This window comes from Apium graveolens, chromosome 10 (genome assembly GCF_009905375.1).
Source record: "Apium graveolens cultivar Ventura chromosome 10, ASM990537v1, whole genome shotgun sequence".
Lineage (NCBI taxonomy): Eukaryota > Viridiplantae > Streptophyta > Magnoliopsida > Apiales > Apiaceae > Apium > Apium graveolens.
Window position 1 is genome coordinate 179,703,442 of NC_133656.1, and position 8,715 is coordinate 179,712,156.

Genomic DNA, 8,715 nt, shown 5'->3' on the forward strand with positions numbered 1-8,715 from the left:
CCAAGGTGGTGAGCCACAGAGTCTTTGGGGCAAATTGGGAAGCCCCTACAAGATAAAATCAGTGCTTTGGGAGGGAACCTACCACCTCAATGATATGCAAGACAAGTTGATCTCGAAAGCTTGGAACGTGGAACACCTCCGCAAGTATTATCAGTAATATTGTTCTTCTCAGAATTAGTATTATCTTAAATTATTCCTAAGTCTCGGGGGTAGTGCCATATAGGTGCCTCCCTGAGACCACAAGCATGTACTCTTTTCACTTTCCATTATCTATGAATAAACGATTGATATATATTTATGCCCCTGATATTTTAACTCATGTTAATAGATTAAAATACCCAGCAGGGGAACCCATCATTGGGAGCCCATGCGAGGACAAAACAGTTGTTTTATTAACATGTTAAAATCATAAGTAAAGCCGGGGCCCGGCCCGCTTCACAACAAGTCTATGAAATGAGCTGGGGCCCGACCCGCTTGGAAAAGTAATGAGCACAAAGCGGATTAAAAATGAAGATAAAACTATGAAAATAGTGAGAGGCGCCCACAAACCCCCTTAACTGACTTAAAAGTTAGAGACGGTCGCGATGCAGGTCCATATTCTTGGGCTCGCAGGGCGATAGATGCGGGTCGGGGAGCCCAGCCCTCTATCAAGTATGGACATTTGCCATACATGGCCAGGGTCACATTATGCGAGGAGAGGACACAGGAACAAGATGCGATCCCCTGAGCCCGGCTCTCTAATGCAAGTATACATGCAACACTTGTGAGTTAGCAATGGTGTGAGTCTGTTCTACTTAAAATTATCATTGATTTTACTTGATTAAACATTAATGTGAGCTGATGAGCTCGGCTCGCTGTGAAGGTGTAACACCTGCCATACGCGGCTAGGGTTATGATAGATTTTGGTCAGTAGGGGCATGGTAAGTTTACACAAAATAAAGAAAACCAGCTAGCACAATAAAGATAAACGCGGGCACAAAAGACTTGACATTTCATACAAGCAAGTTGTAAATAAGTTATGCCCCAAGGCAGAATATTTCAAATATATACGCAAGGCGAGAAGGGTACCCGCTTACGGATGACCTAATATAGTCCCGACGGATGACTCAATATAGTCCCGACGGATGATGATTTGACATCCATCGAGTGAGTAGCTTATGTAACAATAAGTAATGTAGCACATTTCTACAAACACCTTTGTATAGATTCTGTAGTAGCATATAAGTCATGTTGACTTTAATTAGATATGCAGAATAGGTTGATTAATTGTAAATAAAAGATATCTTATAATTCTGCATAAGTGAAATGAATTCAAGTGTCAAATAGCTACCCGACGGATGATTAACAAAGCTACCGACGGATGATTAACAAAGCTTCCGACGGATGATCAACAAGGCAACCCGACGGATGATAATCATGTACCTGACGGATGATCAATTCAAACATCTGTTGACAGTGACAACACAGTCACATGCGTCGAGTGTTTGCAAAAAGAATGTGGCAGCCTATTCAGCTGGGTTTTTGAGAATAAAGAAGCATTACCATTTCCATGCTATTATGAAGATATTTAAAGATGCTGGAATAGAGTAGTGAAGCAACATAGTATTAGACTTGATAGGTTTTGTTTTATTATCTTATCTTATTACTATGTAATCTTGGTGATATATAGACCAAGAGTAGCAAGTAGAACAATAAGAATACTAAGCAAATACATTCTCAGAGAAACAATTGTAAGCTATATCCTATATCATTTCTCTGTAAGTTTAGTTGTTCATATTTGTAAGCAGCTGTGAGCTATTCAAGCTTCACAGGGTTCTCTTGATATATATATATATATATCTGGTGGATACATTCAAATCCACCAGAAAGTTTTTAAAGACTTGTGTTTTTAATTACTTGTGTTTTGATTTATCTAACTCTCCCTTCCGCATTTTGCAAATCAAACACTTATATATTGTTAAGTTGGAACCACTTTTAATTAATCTCAAAAAAGTAGCTAGAATTACATTCAACCCCCCCTCCTTCTGTATATTGTTGTATTGTTAGGGACTAACAATTGGTATCAGAGCAAGCTCTTGAAGCACAAAGAGTTTAAAGATCACAACAAACAGCAAGATGAACAAGAAGGATGTTGGAGTCAAGATTCCTTTACTGGAAAAAGACAATTACCATCACTGGAAGGTAAAGATGCATCTTCACTTACTTTCTCAAGATGAGGCCTATGTGGATTGCATAGAGAGAGGACCTCATATACCAATGAGAGCTGCAACTGGAAATGAGCAACTGTTCCCAAGCCAAGGCATGAATTGTCAGACCCTGATATTGAACAAGTCAGGAAAGACAAGAAGTCCATAAATATCTTATTCAATGGAGTTGATGGTGACATGTTTGACAACATCATCAATTGCAAGACAGCCAAAGAGGTTTGGGACACCATTCAAATAATTTGTGATGGCACTGAACAAGTTAGAGAAAACAAGATGCAGTTACTGATTTAGCAATATGAGTATTTCCACTATGAAGAAGGTGAAACTCTCACTGATATCTTTAGTAGATTTCAAAATCTACTAAATGCTCTAAAATTGCATGGAAGACTCTACCAAACCAAAGATTATAACCTCAAATTCCTGAGATCCCTTCCAAAAGAATGGAAACCAATGACAGTCTCTTTGAGAAATTCACAAGAATACAAGGAGTTTACACTAGAGAGACTGTATGGAATTCTAAAGACTTATGAGCTTGAAATAGAGCAAGATAAAAGAATGGAGAAAGGGAGAAAGAAAGGAGGGTCCATTGCACTGGTTTCTGAGTCAGAGAAAGAGAAGGAGATGAAGATGGAAGTTGTTGAGTCTACTTCAAAGGTCCGTGAAAACAAGGGCAAGGGGATGGTAGCAGAAAATGAAGATTCTTTGAGCCAAGATGATATGGATGATATTGATGAACATCTAGCATTTCTTTCCAGAAGATTTACCAAGCTCAAGTTCAAGAAGAACTTTGGAGCAGCTAAGCCAAGTAGAAATATGGTGGATAAATCAAAATTCAAGTGTTTCAAATATGGCTTGGCAGGGCACTTTGCCAGTGAGTGTAGAAAGTCAGATTCCAGCAAAAAGAAGTTTGAGCCTGTGGATTATAAACAGAAGTACTTTGACTTGCTCAAACAAAAGGAAAGGGCTTTTATTACACAAAAAAATGACTGGGCAGCAGATGGTTTGGATGAGGATGAAGATATCAGCTATGTCAATCTAGCCCTAATGGCCAAGTCTGATGAAACAGAGACAAGTTCTTCAAGTAATCAGATAATCACCACTAACCTTGCACATTTATCTAAAGTTGAGTGTAATGATGCAATAAATGACATGTCTACAGAATTATATCATTTGTGTGTTACACTTAAGTCCCTCACTAAGGAAAATGCTAAAATCAAATAAAACAATTTATTTTTAAGTGAGAGGAATAATGTGATAGAGTCTCAGTTTATTGAATTTGAAAAATTGAGAATAGAGTGTAAGATTGTTAAGGGGGAATTAACTGAGTCCTTGAAGAAAGAAGAAATTTTGAAAAAGTAGCTTGATCGTGAACAGGAGGTGATTAAAGCATGGAAATCATCTAAAGATTTCCATGCTCAAATCACCAAAGTTCAAGGTATTGAGTCTTTCTGTGATGCAGCCTGGAAAAAGAGTAAAGAGAAGCTAGAATACAATATGGTTGAAGGATTGCTAATAGATGTGGACTCGATGGATGATGAGAGTCATCCGTCGGATAATCAAAAAGGTTATCTGTCGAGTGACATAAATCCTCATCCATCGGCTGTGAGCAAACCTGTGAGTAAAGCCAAACTTGCCAAGTTAAATGAAAAATATGGATCAGTTTCTAAAAACTTTATTTCAGGAGAATCTAGTCAAGTGAAGAAGGAGAAGAAAGTGAATGATAGTCATCTGTCCATCAAGCAATTGAATGACAGACTAGAAAAGATTGAGGTTAAAACAGAGGCTAAAAAAATGGGAAAGTAGGGATTAACAAACATAACAACTACACACCTGATAAGTATGCTCCTAGAAAAATCTGTGTTAAGTGTGGTAGTGTCAATCATCTGTCTGTTAATTGCAAACTTGTCATGCTTACTTCCATGACTGTATCACCTTCTTTTCCAAACATGAGTGATATGCGTTATATGCCTTTGAATGCTATGTCTACACAGAATATGAATGCACAATTTGCTAATATGCCATTTGCACCTAATCCTTATTATGTTGTATTTAATATGCCTCAAATGCCATTTAGCATACCCTAATAGAATAACATGTTTGCAAATAGCATGCCATTTCCTGTTAATCAAAATGTGTATGATAATTCTGTTTTAATGAATAGTTTCAAAGGTCCAACTCAAATGACTAAGGATGAATCTGATATCCCCAAGTCAAATGAGATCAAACATAAGAAGCAAAAGAAGAAAGCTAACAAGGCAGGACCCAAGAAAACTTGGGTACCAAAATTAACTTGATTTGATTTTAATGTGTGCAGGGAAACAGAAAGAATCTGTGATACTTGGATAGTGGTTGTTCAAGACACATGACTGGAGATTCTACCCTGCTCACAGAGTTCAAGAAAAGAGCTGGCCCAAGTATTACTTTTGGAGATGACAGCAAGGGTTATACTGTGGGATATGGCTTGATTTCAAAAGAAAATGTCATCTTTAAGGAGGTTTCCTTAGTGGATGGTCTCAAGCACAATTTGTTGAGTATCAACCAGCTTTGTGATAAAGGCAATTCAGTAACCTTCACTAAAGAAGCCTGTGTTATGATAAACAAGAGGAGCAACAAAGTGGTTCTCACTGGAGTGAGAAAAGGAAATGTGTACCTAGCCGACTTCAACTCATCAAATGCAGAATCTGTTACTTATCTTCTCAGTAAAGCAGGTCAGGATGAAAGTTGGCTATGGCAGAAGAAGCTATCCCATCTAAACTTCAAGACCATGAATGAGCTTGTAAAGAAAGAACTGGTTATAGGTATTCCTCAAGTGGAGTTTTCTAAGGATGGACAGTGTGATGCTTGCCAAAAGGGAAAACAAATCAAAGCATCATTCAGAAAGAAGCTTGATTCAACAATTGAAGAACCTTTACAACTGCTACACATGGATTTGTTTGGACCAGTCAATGTGTTGTCAATCTCAAGGAAAAGATTTTACCTAGTAATTGTAGATGATTTCTCAAAGTTCTCTTGGACATATTTCCTAAAGTCTAAAGATGAGGCTAGTGAAATCATCATCAATCACATAAGGCAAGTCAACAATCATCCTGATTTCAAAGTTAGAAGAATCAGGAGTGACAATGGGACTAAGTTCAAGAATTATGTTATGAGAGTATTCTGTGAAGAGAATGGGATTATGCATGAATTTTCAGCAACAAGAACTCTATAACAAAATGGAGTAGTAGAAAGAAAGAACAGATCACTTATTGAAGCTGCAAGGACAATGCTTGAAGAATCAAAGTTACCAACATATTTCTAGGCTGAAGCTGTAAATACTGCATGCTACACTCAGAATATTTCTTTGATTAATCAGGCAAAATGCATGACTCCCTACCAATTGTTCAAGAACAAGAAGCCAACTCTAAATTTTCTTCATGTCTTTGGCTGCAAATGTTATATCTTGAGAAATCAAACTGATCAAAATGGGAAGTTTGATGCTAAAGCAGATGAAGGAATTTTTGTTGGATATGCTGTTTATAAAGCATAAAGAGTCTACAATCTGAGAACCAACATTGTTATGGAATCAATACATGTTGTGTTTGATGATAAAAAGTTTAAAGGACTGCAAGATGGAGATTATCATGAGAGCCTCGAATTTGACAATGTGGAGATGGTTAGTGATGACAGTGATGATGAAAGTGATCAAGAAACTACAACTAAGGATAGTGCAGAAAAATCTACAACCAATTAAGCTAATAACTCAACATCCATCGAGTTACAAAATGCTTCATCCATCGGTAGACAATCTGCATCATCCATCGGGAGACAATCAGCTTCATCCGTCGGAACTCAAAATTCACTATCCGTAGGGTCATCAAAAGAAGTTGAAAGTCAGAATAGGTCACTTACAGAAAGTCCCTCTTTTTCAAATCATAGATTTACAAATCAAGGGGAGTTTCCAATAATCAAAACTCAATCACACATCAAGACAACAATGAGGCCTCTTCATCTGGAGCTAATCTACCTCAACAAAGAAAATGGACAAAGGATCACCCATTTGAGCTCATCATTGGTGATGTATCTTCTAGAGTTCAAACAAGGAGAGCAACTCAAGAAGAATGTATATATAGCAGTTTTCTATCCAAGGAAGAACCAAAAAAGGTAGAAGAAGCTTTGTTGGATCCTGATTGGATTTTAGCTATGCAGGAGGAGCTAAACCAATTTGAAAGGAATAATGTATGGAAGCTGGTACACAAACCTAAAGGAAAGAATCCAATAGACACCAAATGGGTATTCAGAAACAAGATGGATGAAAATGGCATAGTAGTCAGGAAAAAAGCTAGATTGGTTGCTAAGGGCTACTGTCAACAAGAAGGAATAGATTTTGATGAAACCTTTGCTCCTGTTACAAGACTTGAAGCCGTCAGGATCTTTTTAACCTATGCAGCCCATACCAATTTTAAGGTCTATCAAATGGATGTCAAGAGTGCCTTTCTAAATGTTTGGAGGAGGAAGTCTATGTCAGTCAGCCTCCTGATTTTGAAGATCTAAATCTACCTGATCATGTATACTATCTTTTGAAAGCACTCTATGGATTGAAGCAAGCACCTAGAGCCTGGTATGACACTTTGACAAAGTTTCTTTTAGAGAATCACTTCACTAGAGCTGTAGAATTGATAGAAAAAGAACAACAGGAACCTGTCAATTTCTAGGAAATAAGCTTGTGTCCTGGTTCAGTAAGAAGCAAAATTCAATTTCTCCTTCTACAGCTGAAGCTGAATATATTGCTGCTGGCAGCTGCTGTGCACAGATTTTGTGGATGAAAAACCAATTGCTAGACTATGGTCTGCAAGTGGAAAGGATTCATATTTTCTGTGATAACACAAGTGCAATTGCCATTACTGAGAATCCAGTACAGCACTCAAGAACAAAGCACATAGACATCAAGTACCACTTCATATGGGAACATATAATGGATGGTACTGTGGAACTAAATTTTGTTCCAAGTGAAAAACAGCTTGCAGATATATTTACCAAGCCACTAGATGAATCCACCTTTTCAAGGTTGGTAAGTGAGTTAGGTATGCTTAATTACTCTTGAATCTTTTCAGATACTTTGCAAGTTGTAATGCAGCCAAAAATTTAATTGATTTTTTAGTCTTGGATGAAATTTTGGCTACGTCAAAATTTACTCCCCGATGGATGATCATTATCCATCGAGTTTGATCATCCGTCGATATACAATTTGTTAACAAAATCAATTACTTTTCTGGAATATTTTATATCTCGACGGATAACTGATTTATCATCATCCGTCGAATTATTTCATTCTTAGCCGTTGATTTTATGAACATTATCTATCGAGTATACTTATAGTTTGTAAGCATAACACGACGGATAAGTGGTGGAATTTTTACAGTTTATTTTTAAACAGCTATTTTGGGAAATTTGTATTGGTCACTTTATTTTACTTTATTACTTTTGACAGTTATTTTTGAGATAGTATAAAAGCAAAATTCATTTTCATTTCTTTTCTTTTATCATCTCAATTCATCTGCTCTAACTTCTCTATTTCTCAAAAGCAATTACTCTCTCTCTCTGCAAGTTCTTACTCTCTAACAATGGCACCAGTCGTCAAAATCATGTCTCAAACTGGTTTTATCTATGAGAAGAACAATTTCACGGCTCTAGTGAACAAGGGGATTCAATAATCTGGCGATACCACAAAATGATGGATTTTGTGAAGAACTGCAAACTCAACTAAGCTATGATGGAATCACCCACCATTTACTGTGAGGTTGTTGAAGAAATGTGGACAACTGCAGTGTACAACTCAACCAACAAGACCATCACTTTCACGATTAAAGGTAAGGAATTATGTGTAAAAATAGTGATATTGTTAAAGCATGCTTCAAGTTTCATGATAATATTGTAACTTCTCCACACACAGACACTGACATTGTTAATATGCTTAATTCCATGGGCTATGCACTCTCTACTTCTAAGTTAAGTGAAATTAGGAGGTTGGGTCTTAGAAAGGAATGAAGTTATCTGTGTGATGTTGTTACTAAAGTATTTTCTGGTAAAATTAGAAATTTTGATTCAGTTAATATCTCCATGCTCAATATGCTTTACATGCTAGTAACTGATAAATTCTTCAACTATAGTGATCTAGTCTTATTTGAGTTGGGGTTTAAGTTAGGGGAGCTTAATAAGAGGGGTAAGAATATTTATTATGCTAGATTTTTCATGATGCTTGTTAACCACCTCTCTGAGGATATTGTGCTTGAGAACCCAACCAACAAGTTAGATTATTGGGTTCAAGAAAGAAAATTTATTGCAGATTTAAACAGAGCAAACCACCACAAAGAGGTGCCACTCTTCTACTTTCCAGTAATGGAGCCACCTCAGGTAAGTGAGGTAATCTCAGCTGTCTCTACTCTTCCAACCTCAACCATTTCTTTGCCTTCTAGTGTAGCAGTGGCATCTGTGTCAAAGATCGGACATATGCCTACCCAAGCTACCAAAT